This window comes from Agelaius phoeniceus, chromosome 5 (assembly GCF_051311805.1).
Source record: "Agelaius phoeniceus isolate bAgePho1 chromosome 5, bAgePho1.hap1, whole genome shotgun sequence".
Taxonomy (NCBI): domain Eukaryota; kingdom Metazoa; phylum Chordata; class Aves; order Passeriformes; family Icteridae; genus Agelaius; species Agelaius phoeniceus.
In genome coordinates, this window is record NC_135269.1 from 29877027 (window position 1) to 29896679 (window position 19653).

Genomic DNA, 19653 nt, shown 5'->3' on the forward strand with positions numbered 1-19653 from the left:
GGCTCAGTGGCTATATGCAAATCATCTAACTTCAAGGAACTTACATGCATACTCATGCATACCATGGCAAATGCCTGCAGCTGGCTCGATTAACCTTAGGCTGGAAGTGAATTCGGAGAAACTTTGTTTTGTGCTTGTCAGCCAATAACTCATGGAAAAAAAAGTAATTGAGTTCCTTAACTACTCCATTCCTCTGTTGCTGTATTTGCAAAGTTGCTGTTATATTTAGCATTTACCTGCTTTTGCAAACTGTTGTGAGGCATCTGCAAGGAGAATCTGCTTCTGTACAGAGTGCTCTCTTGCTATGAGCTGAACAGCTGAACAGCTGACATGACTGTCATCACCAGCCTGGTTAATACAAAAGCAATACAAGAGATTTTTCCTCTCCTGTTTCTTGACTGCATAGGATAGGAGTTTTCATTATCTTAATATATTTTTGAATATTTTGAATAAAGTATTTTTCATATATATATATATATATATGCATATATGCTTAATCTGTGTCAAGCAAACCTTGGGGTTCTCTCTCCTCTCTGGCAGGGGTTATTAATCTTATAGAAGGAAAATTTATTTTACCTCTACTTTTTATTGTAGGTGTAGGACAGCACATGACACTTTAACTCCACAGTGGAGGCACCAGAGAATATGTAATTACCTTCCTTCTCTTGCTGGGGGAGCCTCCAGTAATATGTGCAAGGTGAAAGGTTTTGTAGATGCTCCACTTTGTTTTGCCCCAGGCCCTTCTAGGAGTTTTTCTATCCCCCGGAAAGAGCCTGTTTGCTGTGTTACACTGGTAGAAGGTGAAGTATTCTGATGTCTGCTTAATCTCTGTAGCTAAGTAAGACAAAGAAGACTGAGATCTATCTTAATTTTGCTGGTGTGAAAATGGACAAGGATTTGGAAAAGGCCTCAAGGTGTATCTGTGCTGGATACAGAACTGAATTACTTCTGTCAGATGTATTCTGCTGGGTATATATTTGCAGCACTTCTGTCTGACAGTACACACAAAAAGGTGAAATTTCATTTAACATCCATATTTTTAGTAAGAAGGTGACAGGAGTGGTCCTCCCCATGTTGGAAGATATGCCATATTTTAGCTACCTGGCTCTGGCAAACTTGATATTTTTTTTGCTTCTTAGATAACTTTTGCCTCCTTAGGTTTTTCCAGGGAATTTCTAATGCTTGCCCTGAAGAGAGATTAATACTTTTCTACTTCTTTTGACTACTAGGGACTCCATATTGCGCTGCAATCTCCTAGGCTGCTGGAATGTTGGCTACTATACTAGCTGGTTAATTAGGGTATTGTGGTAGGGGTTCAGGAGGGAGCATGTATTACTGTAGAGGTATTTCTAAGCTATGGGTACAGTCATTAACTGCTTAATTTTAGTCCCAGCTGCAGGGAAATGAGTTAGAAGAGCTGTTAACATTTAGCATAGTAACAATACCTTATTTCATTTCCCAATTTACAAATAGCCAAAATTTTAAAATTTAGCAGAAACCCATCTTTCCAGCAGAAACCCATCTTTCCTGCAGAAACAAATGGAAAACACTGACAGTACAGACTACAAAAATGATAACATTGGAAAATGTGTCATGAAACTGGAGAAAAACCCCCCCGAACACTGATTTGTAATTACAAATGCTTTCTTCTGCAATATGCCCTATCTCACTGCCTCAGAACTGAAGCCCTGGGCTTGGCAAAGACTGTACTGATTGAAATCTAGAGTGATTCAAATACTAAGATGTCATTCTTGAGTCATCCATGCCCACCAGATCTTTTACTGGCTTGACAAACTGTTCAATTTAAACTGATACTGTGCTCTGTGTATAGACAAAACTGGAGGTTTCAGCCAAGGTTTCCAAGTCTCACATGCAGTGAACTGAAACAAAATGTAAACTCTGAGTCAACAAAAAACATTATGGGTTTTGAGCAAAGGAGGCATTGCCACAATTGCCTTATTATTGTGTGTCAATACAATGGTATTGTAGTAGTATTTGTATAGATAGTATTAGATAATAGTATATAGTATTTGTATACAATAGTATTTGTAGTCACCAGTGCCTACAAAAGTTGCTCAAGCATGAATTAAAAGTGGCTGAGCAGGGCAACCTGTGCTTTCACTGTCATTTGGGCAGAAGTGCACACAGCCTCCTCACCTGCCTCCCTGCCTGATACAGACATGCACAGCTTTTATCTTCCATGGCACAGGTTTAAATTGTTTCCAGTGCTAATCTTCCTTGGTGACTCTGCAGAGAGTGGGCTTGATCCACACTGTTGGACTGAGTGACCACAGCAGCAAGGTGCTGTGCAGAGTCACTCACTGGTGGATGGTTCTACAGAGAGGGCACAGTCCTCAGCCATGCAGGCCAAGCTAAGTGGGCTCACAGACAGCAGCCTTGGTTCCAAAGCAGCATAAAGAGCTAAAATGCAGTGAATACTGTATCAATTCTTTTTTATCAATGGAAGCAAAAGCTGCTATAATGGAAAGAGTACTATTCCTAACTACATTTATAGCTGCATGCATAAGATATATAAGACATTCAGAAAAGAAGAAACAGCTTAGAAGCTGCTGTCTCTCAAAGTTCTGCACTAATCTTGTAAAGTAACTTATTTTGTACTTATGGATTACTTTGTAAATGAAAATATTGCCATGAATGTTTTGGTGTATAATACAAATAGGACTATGGAATGAACTTGATATAGGACTGAAAAAGTAAGCAATGGACCATGAATACAGTACGACCTGTAGTAGGGGTCAGCTATTTTATGCATACTGAATAATACTAACCAATCCTAAAACATGAGGAAACATCCAATTCAGATGATTTACCCCATCAGATGTTGTCATCTCCTAGGTCAGATCCTTTTGATAATGTTACAAGAACAAATCTATTTTTACCCAGCTCTGTTCAAATATAATTCACTGGCTCTGCAAGTGCTTTGGTCCAAAGCCTGAATGAACAGGTGTAAGAATATTATCTGACCAAATCTGAACTCATGTATTTTATATATTGTACATGCTCACACTTTTATTTATAAAATGAGTTCACTGTCCCTGGCATTTCACTTGCACTGTTTCTGCCTGGTCTGTGGAAATCTGAAATGAAAGAAAGCAGCACCAGTAACTTCTAAGCTTTCACAAAGACAAGCAAGTAAAAACTAAGTGAAAGATGAGAGTTTTTTTCCTCTTAGCTGATGTAGTGAGCTAAACACAAAGTTTATTTTAGTCTTTTAGTCTTTAGGAGTAAACTAAAACAGTCACAACTGTTTGGTTTTGTCTATGTTGCTTTTTTTTCCTCTTAATTTAAAGTTTTTGCCTACTGAAACTACTGAGAAATATAAGAAAATGTTTAAATTGTCTGTAATGTATATTTTTTCAAGAAAGAACATAGGATACAAGCAGAATGTTCATGTTTTTAAGAACACTGTGTGGGAGTGTATGAGTCTGTTTAGTTTTCAGCAAAGATTTTGGAAGGAAGTACTTAGAACATTATCATTATGTATTCTACAAAGATTTTTGCACTTTGTGTATGGACTTTGAAAGCTTGGGAATTTCATGTCTGTAGACACACCTGAGACATATAGCTCAGGGTGCCTAAAGCTACTAACAATTATTCTAAGGTTCATTGGTAAGATAAAAAGAAATTACATATAGAAAAAATGCAAGACACATTTTGGAAATGTCAGATCATGGAACTTTTAGATGTGCTAGGGTCAAATGACTTAATGTGTACTTTTTAACAAGGATTTGGTAGCAGAGCAGCAGTCTGACATTGGCAAGTAAGCTCTGTTCCTTGTTTGGAGGTGGCTCATTGCCACCATGCATGGCATTTTTAGCAAGCATTTTTAGCAAAGTCTGTTAAAGTTGGAGCTGACCATCCTTCCTCTTTAACCAGGGTCAGTGTTTTTTACTGAAGCAAAGTTAAAGCTAATGGAGCTAATTTATTCAAGCCAATAATCTAAATGAAAGCATAAAACCTGTAAGTAAGTACGATTCCAGGAGAGGCAGATAGCACTGTGTGTTGTTAAGTCTCCACAGAATATCCTAGTATGGCTTTGTGTATCAGTTGCTCATAACTTTGAGAAGCTTTAGCAATTTTGGCTGCACTTTTCTGTTGCTGATGAAAAACTTGAGGTGAAAAACTTTGACAAATAGCAGCCAAGTGATTGAGTCATTTCTAAAAGGAAAGCTAAGGGAAGAATATGTTGCTTTATTCCTTAAAAAATATTCTCAAAAGTTGTCTCTGTTGTGTTGTAGTGTGGCCTAGAAACTGGGGAAAATGAGAGAAGGAATGGGAGGCAGCTCGATGACAGAGAGGAGTCATGGAGATGGTGCAAGAAGAGGGAGAGAATAAAGAGGGAAGATGAGTCTGGAGATAAAAATGACTGAGCTGATTATAAGCTGGGACTCCAGTAAGCAAAAAGGAGGACAGGTGACCACAGGGTTGTAGAAGAGAGCTCACATGTCAAAGTCAAGGATGGAAGCTGCTTGAGAAAAATCCTGAGAGAAAGGGAGATTGGGCAGGGTCATTGAAGACAAAGCAGGAATGAAGTAACTTATACATATATGAGCAGGAAATTGGGAGGCTATTCCACCTGGGAGTTGTTGGGAGAGCAGTGACTTTGGAGAGAAGGCAGAGAGCTGAGAGTGGCTTAGCAAGGGCAGTGGGACTGATATAAGAGGCTTGCTGAAGAAAGATGAGCTGCTATTACAGAAAGCCTTATGCATGCATAGGACAGATAGGAAGTGCTGGGCATTGTCAACAAAATCCAAAAAGAGTGGGTGGGAGTTTTACCTGTCAGAACACCTTCTTCTTTCTGCTATCCCTGAATTACCTTTTCTATCAGCCACTCATGGTAGTAAATGTCACCTGAAGAAGTAAATGTCTTGCAACCTCTTCTGCTGGTTTACTGGCAGGAAGGCAGCTTGTCTGGCTCAGAGGCCTGTGCTTTTGGGTCCAGGAGCCTTGGCTCGTGGATGGTGGCAGATACTTGTGACAGGCACACAGGAGTTGTAGTGATTTAGTTCTGTTCTGTTCAGGCTTTGATTTGAGAAGAGCCTAGGAAATTATACACGAAGACTGTAAAATCAAATGTCTCAAAGTTACATAGACAAAAGTCTGCTCTGAAATTAGAGAGAATTATTTCCTAATGCACTTTCTTTTCTTGTGCCTTCATATTGAATTTATCCCATAAAACTCCCATGACATGATGAGGCTTTTGTATTCTCTCTTTTTTATCTGCACTACTTTATGACTGATGTGCCCAGGAGAACTGAGTACTGATATTTCAGTACTGACTGCTGATATTTCAGAGTACTCAGTGTTTAGTACTGCTGATACTCAAAGTAAAGCATCCACATAAATCAACTACAAGCTGACTCTTTAACTCTGCTTCAAATTACAACTCACAATCTCAAGCCACATATGGGAACATGAGGAACATGCAGTTGCTAAAGAATAGTGAAAAGTGTGATTTAAATGGCCTCTCTGGCACTGCAGAAGAACTCCATGGCAAAAAGCCACATTCATTTGCTTTCATTGTGAGGCCTTCTATTTTCTTCAAGTTTGCCTTTTCTCACTTGCCAATTTTTGCAACAAATGATATAGGGGAAAAAGGAGTGTCCAGAAAGCATAGTCTTTATCACTACTTTGTCTGGATTTTGTCCCAGAGGAAAGTCATGTAGTAAACTGAGTAAGGCAAGGGCCCCAAAAAATGGTTATGTAATACTGTATTTTAAGAACTTAACTCAGTGTACAGATAATCCTAAACTCAACATCATGTCATAAACTCAGGTACTTTTGCAGATTGGCAGATACTTAGAAAAACAGGCTTAAATTTTGGCTTCGGATCTTTGTGAATGCCAGGCCATGTCCTATAATGTGTCCTTTGCTGCTACTGCTACAGAAGGATTGGAAAAATAATAATTACATGAGTCTCTGCTTTTATTTTGCAAGTGCGTTTTTAAATGTGAATCTACTCAGAGAAATGTCTTTACCTGAGACTAGAATTTTCTATATTTCTAACTGTTATTTTTATGTTAAATGTGTTCCATTTACCTATCCTAATGACTACTGCCTCTGCTTCATATCCAGCAAATTCAACCTGCACAATACAAAATAGAACAATAATATTAGAGGACTATTCCAAACTGGGTTCATAAGGGTGGACAAGTGCTGCTACAGCAGGCATGTTTATGTATTTGCTCCCACATTCCTTTGGGAATCTGGACTGTCCACATGCTGTTGTTATCTGTGACTCTTTTGACCTGATGTGGCCCATGTGGCTAGGTTGGTGCATAAATAGGGATGGCAGTTCTCTCAGCACCTGAAGAAAGCCTACTTTTCCTTAGCCCATTCCAAAGTCTCACTCAGTAGGCAGCATGCTCCTGCCTGTGGCAAGACAGCTGTTGTTGGCTTTGTGACTTAATGCAGTGGGAGAATTTGCCCATCACTCCCATCCTGTTCTTGTGGAGGTCAGGTGCAGCCTGGCCACTGTCAGGAACTGTGAGTCCTGTGCTCAGAGTTGTGGCAGTTGGCTGTTAGTGTCGACAGAAGACTAGAAATAAATTTTTTCCCCTCCAGCTAATTAATCTCTGCCATTCCACTGAATGCTACATTTTATGAATGTCAATCAAGCTATGAAATAACCCCTGCACACTCTGGAAGCAGACAAGTAGAGTAATCAGGTATGCATGCCAGAGTCACTGCATGCATAGAGTCACTTCAGTACCTATCATTGTACTTTGGGAGGGGAACACCTGAGGGAAAGTCATTAAAGAATAACAGTTATGTAGATGAATGTCAGGCTTTGTTTTTAAATGTGCAACACATTTAAAGCAAAGAGGTGCTGAATTGTTATATTGGAATGGCCAACTCTGTCTGCTCAGGGTAGGAGGGTACAGAGGTAAAAGTTTTGTATTTTTAAAGGAGAGTGGAGGGATTCAAAGGTAAAAGGGAATTATTTTAAAGAGGCAGATCAGAAATGGGGAACTGAACCACAGGACCAAGAGGTACCAGGAGAGGAGTAGGGGTGAGGGTGGAGTATAGAAACCTCAGCAGGGAGAACAAGGGGAGTATGGATTTATGGACACACTGTCTTTTTTTCCAAGAGGTTTTTCTGGTTGGTGTTTCTGAGCCACCTTCCTCAGACTCTCCAGCAATGGTTGATGAACCTCTTGGAATTTGTAACCCTCATGTTGAAAATTACTGGTTCTCATCAAGAGGATAAGTGTTTAATGTTAACAGCAGCACATTGCTTTTGTGTGGAGAAACCTAATCCAGGTATCAAAACAACATTTGATCCTAAAGGAAAGACACTGACCTTCACTTTTACCTCACCTGGTTGCAGGTACTGCATTTCAGAACAGTGTTTGGATACAGCATGCATGAAGCATATAGATTAAAGCATATTCCCAAGGCATAGCTTTTCATCATAGCAATGTGAAAATTTATAGTCAGAAGTGCTTCAATAAAGCAATTCCAAATGTAGAATTACCTCTGTTGGTGAAGTTTCTGCACTGGGAGAAATTTGATCTTTTGCCAAGAAGGTGCTTACTCTGTAATTGTTTCACAATTATTGAACTTTTGAGTGGGAATTCACCCTATTTATGTATTTTTATGCCAGATGTCACTTTACATTTGTAAAAGACAAACACCTGAATCCTTAACCAGTCTGGTTGCTGCTTCCCTGCCCTTCCTGCCACTGCTGGAAGTGAGTCTTTCTATGGTTTAAGAAAGACCTTTCCCTTAAAAGAGACCATGAACAATGATTACACTTCAGAAAATCAGGTAAGCAAATGAACAAGTACTCAGTGAAGGACAATTATACATATTTCTTTAGCTATTATTTTAGTATTTTCTTCTCCACTGGTAGTTTTATTCTATTGTGATTTTATAAGCAGCTTGTAGAAATGAACAGAGACTTAGGATGTCCCATGAGCATTCTACCTATGTGAAGAATGTTCACTATCAGTCAAATGGTTGAAAATAAAGGAAAACCTTGTACTGGTCCTAAATAATATGTAATAAGATGGACTGTCTTGTTACCTTGGAGTTACAGACCACTCTCCCATGTAGTAAACAATATCTGCAAAGAAGGGAAAGAAAAAAAAATTGTTTGTAGGAGCAGCAGTGTATTTGCCATAACCAGAATTGCTCTGAGGCAGTTATGCCTGTGCTTTCCCCCTGAGCAGTCACATGGCTGCTGAAAACTGTGGGATAAGGAAAGGTGTGTCCCTTCCCCTGTTGGAAAGTGGCCATGTATATATGTCACATTCTCCAAATCTACTTGCCCTGTCACCTAGCTGCCACGTGTGCAGGTACATGTGGAATGAGTCATGGCTGAAGGCTGTGTGTGTGTCCTGTCATGTGGCCATGCAGGTTTGCTCTGTCCTGTGACCACTGCACAGTGTCCTATGGCCAGAGGTTGCACAGCTGTCTTGGAGGATGTGCCTCCTCATCCCACCATGCACTTTTCTTGTGGTGTGGTTCTTTAGGCTACAGAGGTCGAGGCACACAGTGGAAAGTCTGTGACACCTTCAGAAGAAATGGTTTGTTCTGGCTGCCCAAGTGATCACCTGATTTGTGGCTTGCTGCCTCTGTGCTTCAGGGACACAGTGTGAGATGGTGCTAAGACTCAGCTGTAGCCTGGATGAACTGCTTGGTGTGCTGTATTCAGCTCATGAGCTCACCACCCCTGCACTAAAACCACTCTGACTCACTAGCTAGAATTTCATCCATTAGTGTAATTAAGAAGTAAAAAGAAATAAAGCAAGTCTCAATAATGAGACTTCTTTAATAATCTCTGTGGATATCTTTAAACCAGAAATATAGAAATAATCTCAGTTTAGAATAAGTGGACTTTATTTAATCGAAGTTTCAAAAATGACTGTGTTTTGAAAACTTAACAAGCTGAGTTTAACCGAACTCCAAATGCCAAAGCAAAGGTCATGACTTGTTATCAAACACGTAGTCTCAACATTTTTTCTCATGTTAGGAGTGCAAACAGATGTTTTGAAGGAGTAACACATTCTATTTGCTTTGTAAACAAGAAACTGGAAAGGGAATGCCTGTCTGTTTTTGCCTTGTGTCTTCTGAGGAAGGAAGGCAGGCCAGCAAAGAGATATGTTCAGATTTTCCTGAAAGGTGGACCAACCATGAACGGGAAAAACAAACTATATCTAGTACTTCCCTGGTCCCCTTATCTCCTTCTTTTACCCTGGATTCCACTTGGATACATAAGAAGCCTGCTTTTTACTGATCTAAATCCCAAATATGACTTTGTTCTTATGCAAAAATGTTACAAGTGTATTAAAACCTAAAAAGCATACAGAGTTTGTACTGATGTGTAGGTGCTGGACTCTCCTGATTTGATCTGAATCATGTTGGAAGATAATATATCAGAAACTGGGAAAGACATACTTATTTAGTACCCTTCAGCATGAAACCCTATGATTAGACAGATTCACCTGGAAAACTGAGTAACACCCAGAGTCAGCCATTGGCTAGGAGCTAGCAGAGTGCCTGATTGATTGGGAGTTCTGGCAAAGCTTCAGACTGGTATCCCTTCCCCCAGACTGTGGGTCCATTCAGAGGCTGAGGATGGCTGAGCTCTGGGACTCTGTCAACTGTACTATAATAAAGATAAATAACAGTAACTATAATAAGGATAAAGTGCTTGAAATAATGGAACTGCCTGCTTAAATGTGATTAGCCCTAGGAATGATTGGATGGGTTAACATGGAATAAAAATATCAAGAAACTTTGTATACAAAATTCCCTTTTTATTTTATTGCAAAGCATACCTCTCTGGACTTCATATTCTGCTTGGGTGGAAAGGCCAAAAGGCCAAGTGTTTTCTTAGGCTGTCCATTATTAGTTACTGGAATGAAAAGCCTTGGGGCGGGGATCTGCTGGCATGCTGATTTTCAGTCTCCTGCTCTTGGCTGCATGACTCTGCTTCTTCCCTTATGTGACTTTGCTGCCTGTATGCTGATTCAGCTCACTGAAGCAGCAGAGAAAAATCTGATTTTCAATTATATTCTTTAGATTAGTTTTCTTCAGTAAGACAAATTAGTTAATTGAAAAGCAGAACAAGGCAAGAAAAAAGACCAGATGACTGAAAATTGTATGAGACAGTATGGATGCTCCTACTCTGGCTGCTGTAAGACATTAGATATATTCAGCTTTTCCTGACTTGGGAATTGCCCTGTAAGTATGATCTGTATGCTGATGTGGAGAAGGTGTTTTTCATTGATTCTTCTGAAAACAGCCACATGACTTACTGCACATGTGACTTTTCCTTTAGACCTCTCTTTCTGTGAGGACTGTCCAGGTTAGCACAAATCCTTAGAGTACTGTATGGATGCAAAAGGGGCTATGAGTTAAACAGGATTATTTAGACAAACATGAACACAGAGCTTGTACATCTAAGCAGGCAGGAAGGAATGGGATCCTCAGATGGGAAATAGAGACTTAAGGATAGGAACCTGCTTTAACAGGAGCATTAACTTTGTTCAGAGCCCAAACTATTGTAGACAGGCAAAGGTGATGTAATATTCCCAGGAGCTGGAAATTACTTCACCTTAAGCACTCCTTTGAGTTTAACTCACAGAGAAAAGGACTTCAGGTGAAATACCTTTTGAAAACATTAGTGAGAGGATTTTGATTTTTATAATGACTTTTATTTAAAAGCCATAAATATAAAGCTTATTTTTGGCACACCAGAAAATCAATTGTGTTCCATAATGTCACAGAATTGATGGAGAAGGTTGCTTCTGGATATCTGTTCAGTGGAAGCACTAGCATTAAAGATTAAACATCATGTTCTTCTTTGCTAAAAGGTTCATTTTAAGAGTTTGATAGGTATGGCTTCAGGAAACTGCTGTTGTAAAAGGCAAGGAATCCTTGTATCAGCTGAATCTGGGGGTGGAGGGCTGACCCTACAGGGCAGGTGGTCAAATCTCCCTTGCTGAGAAACAAATACCAGAAATGCTGTAGAAACAGAGCAGTCTGTTGCAGTGTGCCCTGAGAGGCAGGCTGTGTCCTGTAGGGATGCTTCTCCCTAACTCTACAGTGTGATGGCTATCAGTGGTAACACTGACATTAAGTGGCAAAGAAATATGATAATTTGTCTGAACTTTCACAGAAGATGGGATAAGAGGAGATTTATTTGTATTTTTGCTCATTTAAAGTAGCATGCAAGTATGGCAAAGAGCTAGCAAGTTGAACTTTATCAATAATAATCTCTTCTCTAGCACAGATAGTTCTTCAACTTTGTCTGTAGAAATGGGATATCCTAAAGCTAATGACTACAATGAGGGCTGAGTTGACAGTCCTGAGCTGTGGACTCATTTAGAAGAAAGCAGTGGAACAGGCTGTAACACTGACAAATTAATTTCCACCCTCTAGAAAATATCACTGACTTTTCCTCTGTGTCTCTGGGCCAAGAAGAAATACCCAGAACAATGAGATTAGAAACAGATGGATCTACTGTTATATTAGGAGTTGGAAATCCTTCATTTTTTAGCGTTTTAGGAAGAGGAATCAAAACATTTTTCAAGTTCTTTGCATGTTCAGTGTTGCACTGCTATGTACAGTTGATGCACATAAGCCTTTCCCAAATGCTATAGACATTAACAACATCTCTCCAGTTACTGAAAGAGGATACAACTTTATCAAGAATGTCAAGCATTTGGAGAAGCAGACACTTTGAAAACACACTGGCTTCACCTCGCCAGGTGGCTGAGTTTGCTTGATTGTGTTGACAGGAGAGTAAAGCAACACGGTGCACTACGTAACTCGTTCCAGTTACCAGATGGAACTGGTTGGAACTGGCTGATCAGACTAGGCTGTTCCTGAACTTTTCCTCTCCCTGGCTTTTATCTTCATTCATCCTATCTTCCCTTCTTTCCAAATAGTAGAAATGGCTCCCTTATATACTCCTTTTCACCTCTAATTCTGCTCTGAAATACTATGATCTTGCAACGACTAAAGAGCATTGTAGCTCAAGGATTACTTGTCAAAATCAGAAAAGTGGAGAAGCAGGAGCATAACAGCAGAATGGGACAGGCAAATGAGTCTTAGAAAAGATGTCCCCCAGGAAGTGGAACAAGAGCTGTAACTCTGAGAGCTCAAAGGGAAAGAGGAGCACAGCAATCTGACATAGGAGGCACTGCTAATTGCTGTGGAATTGCCAGCAGTGGAAACAGCCTCTATGCTTAGGTAGTGTCAGGGAGAAAAAGGTGTCAGGGAATAGGTAAACAGGCAAGGAAGGTTTGGCACCTCACTTACCTCTTTTGGTCTGACTGTTACATATACAGAAGTTTGCAGGGGTCCCAGGACGAGAGAAGAGATGAGAATCTTGACCCCATGTTTCAGAAGGCTGATTTATTATTTTATGATATATATTATATTAAAAGAAAATTATATATTAAAACTATACTAAAAGAATAGAAGAAAGGATTTCATCAGAAGGCTTGCAAGGAATGGAAAGGAAAGAAATGGAATGATAATAAAATCTTGTGACTGACCAGAGAGTCCGAGACAGCTGGACTGTGATTGGCCATTAATGAAAAACAACCACATGAGACCAATCAATGATGCACCTGTTGCATTCCACAGCAGCAGATAATTATTGTTTACATTTCGTTTCTGAGGCCTCTCAGCTTCTCAGGAGAAAAAATCCTAAGGAAAGGATTTTTCATAAAATATGTCTGTGACAGATTTCCTTTATTGGAGTTGTCCAGGAGAGCAGTGGAGGAGCTGTGCTGTTATCCACAATGCCCTGAGTCACATTCAAATAGGCAGTTCAGTTGCTTTTGGGGGGCCAAAACATTTTTTCCATTCTGTATACCAACTGGGCCCTTGTTCCTCCTCTGACTTTGCATAGTTCTTGAATGCAAATAACCGTGTAGGACACTGCTGCTGAGGCTGTGGGCTCAGAGAGAGGTTAAGGGGGGGCATGAACTGAAACAGCAGTCACTACCACATCAAAATAATCTCAAAAAGAATGGAGCAGCAAGTGTCAATTAAGCTAATGGTGGAAAAATCCACCCACCATGGAGGAGAAAGACAAAGGACAGAAAAATTGTGAGTGCTCTTGCACGGCAGTGGCTGTCAAAGTGAGTCCTGATATCCAAATCTTTTTCTGGGTCATTGTTGTCCTGGTTGACCATCAGCAGGGAATGAAGTATTAATATTGTGACTTCTTTTCAGCTTCTGGTAATCTCATATCCTTTCTGTATTAATATGTTTTGTGTGCATGATGAAGAAGAATGCTTAACAGCCAAGATCTTCTTTCATCTTCACTAGATTTTTACTGATACAAAGGTGATGATCTTTTTATGATGTGGCAGTCTTCCTCAGCATGTTGCTCACTGATGCTACTGAACTGGGTCTTCTGCAGTAATTATTGGATTTGGCTTGATTCCTGTTTCTAGCCTTTTTTTTTTTTTTAATTATTATTTGATTGGTTTTCAAAACAGTTTTAGAAAGTTCCTGCAGGTTTGTCCTTGCACTGTCTGGGCACTCTGAATGCAGTGAGTTAAGGCTCACTGATAGTGTTGAGAATCAAACTCATTAATTTCTCTTGGGAGAAAGACAAAGCCAAGTAATATACATGTGAGGGGAGTGTGATAATGAGGGGGAAGGACAATAGTTTAAGTGGTGGGTGCTGACTTTGAATTGTAGGAGATATCTTGCTTGAGTGGCATACGCATTTGATGAAGTCTGTGCTTCCAAATGCTGTAACTACTTATGCATATCAACCCAGTGTAATCTTTTGTGGGGTTAAGAGCAGTAAATGTTCAACTTAGATTTTCCAGATTGTCTGGAGGTTTAATTCTTTAAATCCCTTTGGGTAGAGGTGAAGCAAGTGCATAGCTTGGGCTGTGTGCTGTGACCTGGAACAGGATCTTGCTGGAATACACTAGCATGGGTGGCCTTCAGGAAGGAAGGCAGATGTTTATTGATATGAGGGGAGTGCAAGGGGGAATAGAGGGAAGTTTAAAAATTAACAGGAAAAACCCTCAGCTTTATCACTCCAAATAAGACCTTTCAGCTGTGACTATCAGTAAGAAAATCAAGAGCAGACCTGCTGCAAACCATGTCAAAAACATACAAAGGGTAGTGATACTGGAGCATCTTAAAGTCTGACCAAAACAAATTTGCATGCCCAAAACTGCAGTACATTTGTACCACTGATATGCATAAGGTGAATGTTGTTGCTGTGCTGGTTGCACAGCAGTTGTGCAACCCACCAGTGATGGTGGGTGCTTGGAGATGCCTCTCAGGTGGGCGTGGGGTTGGATACAGAATACCAGATCTTCTTTAATAAGTGCTGGCAGAAGCTGAAGGGGTGGAGAAGGAGACTGATGAGGGCAAATCAACACTAGAGAAGTTTTGCTAATTGGAGAGTAATGTTAATATGTAAGAAACCAGAACACGGGCCCTGAGCAAGTTGGGCAGGACAGGACAGGCTGTATAGAGCCCAACAAGCTCTCTTGCTGACAGGAACTCCTTCAGAACCCTCCCTGCTCACACCCCTTTGCTGTTGCATCTGGTATCTCCATTTCACCCCGCGCTGCCAGGTTTCTCCTGCTCCATGAGTCAGTGCAGGTTGCCAGTTGGAGCATTATCTGCCTGTGGGCTGTATTAGCTCTGTTGGAGTTGCAGGGGGAAAAGTCCTTGGATATGCATCTCCAAGTTAGGGCTTCTGTGTGTTCCTTAGTTTCCATGCACCCCATCCCATCTGCCAGTCCCCCGTGTCAGAGGCCACCTTTTCCCCCCACTGCTGTCAGTGTCCTGCAGTCCCTCTCCTACAGCCAGTGGCTCTGGGAGCTCCTCCAGCCCCTTTGGCTTCTCCAGCAGTGATGCTGTGCATCTCTCCCACTGTCACCTCCCTAAGATTTCTCTCCTTTCTCTTCTCCCAACCTGCATTGTAAGTTGTCTCTTCAAGGATGGGCAAGACTTGCAAAGCTGAGATAGCCAGACAGGATGAGAGGGATAGGGGATATTAATGACTTCCTTGAAGAACCCTGGAAGTTCATGCTAACATGGAAGGGGTTGAAAAAAACAAACTTAGGTCAGTGGATGTAGCCTCTGGTTTCTTGTTTTCTTTTCAAGTTTTCAGCCAGTAGGAATGAAATGTTCCTCTGAAATCTGAGGATGGATCAGAAGTGATGTTGCAGCTTCACATACAGACAGGAAGACAATTACTGTTGAGCAGAGTACTAGGTCATACTTTCCTTGCCTAAAATGTTTTGAATTTCTTTTTATGTAGCTGACAGATGCTCTTTACTTGCATTCAGCTCTTAAAACTGGCTACTTTCCATTTCACACAGAGCTATTATTAGCAGAAGCTTGGGAGCAGATCAAATTTGATACACCATGAAAAATTGTGCAAATCCCTGTTTTTCTGTGTAGGAAAGCTGAGGCACAGAGAGGCTCAGTGCTAAAGGTTAAGCAGTGAATTGTGTACCAGAACTAAAATTAAACATGAATTTTTCATTTCAGATTTTCTGCTTGCCTTTTAGCTCGTACAGCTGTTTTCCAGTGCTGGTAACTCCAGTGAGGTGGTTTTGGCTGTTTAAATCTAAGGTGTATGTGTTTTCTGTCATTGCCTCAACCTGTCATATTTACCAAAACTGAGTTACTTGGACTACTCACAAAACCTACAAAGACTGATGTAAGATTAGTGTGGTTGCAAATCTTACAGGAATTATGTCCTTGTGCACAGGATTTTACAGGCTGCTTTTTAGTCACTTGCAGGCTACAACTTTTTTTTTAAAATATGGTGAGCCTCTTGAATAAAAAGGTCTTCTGCAGCTAAGTGTATTACAAGAAATCTGTGTTCTTAGCAGAAAAGAGACACTATTCAAAACAATTATATTAGAATATAGGAGAAATAAAACTTAGAGAATAATATTTAAAATAATTTATCATGTAAATCAAACTGACTGGAAATGCATGTACAGGCTGTAATCCTAGATAGAAAATGTATTTCGGTCAGCTGAAATGTTAACAAATATAATCATTGTGATGAAGTTCTTGTGCACTATTTGTCATTAATTTCAAAAAGTTTAATCTAAATTTTCATTTCTGGAATGGAACTTTCATATAGTGTCTCTGCTACTGTTTGCAATCAAGTCCTGCAATTGTAACGTCAATCTTGATAATATCTATCAATTTCAGATTACATTATCTGGGAGTTAGTAAGTGTGTATCTAAATGTCCTGTACTTGATTTTGCTAAAGCTTCAGGACAGTGTTTAAGCACATATTTAAACACTCTAAAATACTGGTTAGACATCACAGTCAATAGGGTGTTATACGCAGCTTTTTGGAATGTATGTTGGTTTCTTTATGGGGCATTTGTGCTATGTATACACCCTGTGTGAATAGTAAGAAACAGCATCTAAGAAAAACTTCCTTAATGCACTGAGAATATTATCTGGTAGATATTAAAGAAGCTCTCTTCTAGTTCACAGAAATTAGATGTAAGAAAAAAGAGTTTTTTCTAACAAAAGAGGTTTGTACAATAAAATATTCTAGTAAGTTAGGACAGAATTCAGGTGGTTGGTACTGTCATGTATTTGGCAGAAGCTTCTAGTGGACTAATTTCTTCTGAAAATTCAGTTTTCTCATTGTAACTACATAATTATCATGTACAAATCTCAGCACTGTCTCACGAGCACTTAATCAATTTTCAGTTCTCCAGGTATACAATGGTAGTGTGATGTCTGAGCTATGAGACCATCATAGTGCCCTTCAGAAAGCCAGCTTGGGTGTCGACTCATGTTGTAATTTAGATTCTACAAAAGAATGATTTTACAGAATGGAAAATTCAGATGTTAAAATCTCATTGACTTTCAGAAAAAAGTTATGAACATAACTTCTCTTTGTGCTTTTTTACAAACCTGGGTGTGGAGTTCATGTACTTTTGCTTTCTTTCCCTCTTGCTCATATGATCTTTTCCTGGTGTTAGAACAATTGTTCTCACATGGGCTGGTCCTGAAGGGTGGTGAGTTGTTAATGGAATGGTGCATGTCATCTGCTCTAAACCATATACAGTATTCTGGGGTAACTGGGGATAACTCCTCTAAAGTTGCTTTCCTGTTTTATGAAATGGGCAGCCTCCTAAGCCTGTCCAAATAAACAGAATTGAAAAGAAAAATACTTGTTTTGATGTCTGGGTGTTGGAGATGTATGTACCAGTGCTTGTTTTTCTTTCCCTGGGCATGATGAAACAGTACATTGTAACCACCTTATTTTTCTTGGCTGTGCTCCTTAGTTTCTCTTATGTAGATGCAAAATAATAAAAAAGAACTTGAGCCACATCATAGCTGGGAACTTTTTGTTTAAAGCATGTCCCAGTGCACAGATTGCACTACACAGTTGAAAAAGAAGAATTACAACTAGCTTAGTTGTTTTGATATAAGGTTTATAGGAATCAGTCTTACACTGAGATTTCCTTGAGGTCTTACATACCTTTTTTTCTTCCTTTTCTTTCAGGCATTGTTTTCACTCCAGTTGCTTTTGTTGAACCAATATTCAGTACAACTGAATAGAAAGGGTTTATCAGTGCACTTGACAAACAGGCAAACAGCTGCTGAAGGAACAGGGACTTCCTGGGTTGGCTCCAGTTGGATTGGATCTGAGATGATTGGATCTGAGAGGTTGTATGATTGGGATCAGCGTTGGAGTACCTGTACTTGTGTGGTTATGTCAGGCTTTCTTATCCTTGTGGTATTTTAAGTGTCATTCTCTGTATTTCTCAACTGTCTCTTATCAACTTAATCCAGTGCTCTTGGCTTCCTATTCATGTGCATTCAGGGCTTCTTCCATTGTGCTGTCAGATCTGTTTGGCCACTTGCACACTTAACAAGACTAAGAATGGATCCTGAAAATAACCATTGTTATAAGAATGGATCCTGAAAATAACCATTTATTTTGCTGAGTTGCTTTACCGAGAGATCAGCCCTCTGGTCAAGTTTCTTGCTTGGTTGCTCAAACATCCAGGCTGGCAGAACAGCGAGGGATCTAAGATGGAGAAGTTGCTCACACCGTGTGAAACAGTGCAGTTGCCAGGGAGGAAACCCATGTTCCTGCTCTGCCCTGAACTGCTTGTTTTACATGCTCTGAATCTGATGGACCAAAGACATATCTTGCTGTCCTTCACCCAGAGCATTCAGTCTTACTCAATGTTGACTAAAGGGAAAAGAATCCTGTAGGCACACAGTTTGTGGTAATTGGGAGTGGGGCTGTGGCTGCACCTCATCCCCAACGGGCTACAGCTGTGAAAAGCAGGTGAGCAGCATTGAAAGCAATGGGACATGGAGTGCCCAGGTGTACTGACCAATCAGCAAAGGGAACAGAGGCCATACAGGTGCAGTGCATGAATATTGAGGGTATAAAAGGTTCTGTTGAACAACAAAAATGGGCAGATGTTTGAAGCCTTCTGAAGTGGTGTGATGTTGCTCTCTATGGGGTCAAGCCTTGTGAAATTGTATGGCGATTCTTTGTGTATCCTGGGTGTCTCAACTGTGATGTATGCTGTGACAGAATCCTGGTTTATGTTTTTAAGATTCTGTTTCACTTGCTTCCCTGAAGAACCCTGGGCACTTTTTCATAGTCCCCTTAAATGAAAGATGAAGTAATATCCAAGAAATTAAAGCTTCCTGCATTTGCTTTTAGCAGTGGAATCCAGCTACAGGTGATGAAGCAGAAGAGGAGCTGGGGATGATATTGATGAATCTCCTTGGATGCAGTTTCTGAATTTTGTGGCAAGTGACATCATGCTAAATGGCCGTATTCTCCATTGGTTTCTCTTGTCCTGTTTTTTTTTTTTTTTTTTTTTTTTTTTTTTTTAATATTAGGCAGAGCTGAAGGCTTAATAGCCTTTTGACACTGAAAGATATTTAAATCTGTAGGCTTGCTTTCTCTCAGTTCCATAATCATCATTGGAACTGAAGAACGAAGTAGATAAAGGGAATCGTCCAACATCAGAATTACATTTAATCATTCTGGTCCGTGAATAAGAGTTTAAAGGTGTGATTAGAGTTTGAAATTACAGAAAGGGAAAAGAATAGAAGATGCATTATAGTTGCTTAGAATAGATGGAATAAGAAGATGGAAGATTGTCTCAAATTTGATTCCATTCATTGCTCATCAGATAAGGTAGGAGTATTTGAATTGATTTAAATAACATTTTTCTTTTTTTTTTTAAGTGAACATTTCTGAAACTAATGTATCCAACTGCACAAATTTTATGTGCAAATTTCTTTTCCCATGTCAGCCTGATCTCTGTGGAAAATGTAGACTTAAGATGTGACAAATAAAACTATCATCCTTGAAGTACAATTTCTTCCAGGTGAAAGATATGTCATAGTTGGACGTGGTTATCTTAGATGTCTATTTCAACCTTAATGATTATATGGTACCAGAGGAGCATTATTTTTGATGTATTGTACTTGACATACAAAACCTCCAGGATTTATTTTACTTGAACATTTTTAGACACCTTGGTGTTTGACTGACTAAGAAAAAATATCTGTGCAGGTAACCTGGCTTTATGCCTATTTGTAGTCCATTAAATGAGGCATTCATATGTCATTTTTAAATCTTTAGTGACTTCACAAGGACGTGCACTTAA

General features: G+C 39.8%; 1 long non-coding RNA gene across 1 annotated transcript in view; it reads left to right on the forward strand.

Annotated features, from left to right (window-relative positions):
* Positions 1–18839, forward strand: part of LOC143694130 (uncharacterized) — a 67914-nt gene extending 49075 nt beyond the window's left edge. The window contains exon 6 of the long non-coding RNA XR_013182368.1: positions 18696–18839. This is a non-coding gene — a long non-coding RNA (uncharacterized LOC143694130). The remainder of the gene's footprint in view (positions 1–18695) is intronic.
* Positions 18840–19653: the final 814 nt, after the last annotated feature.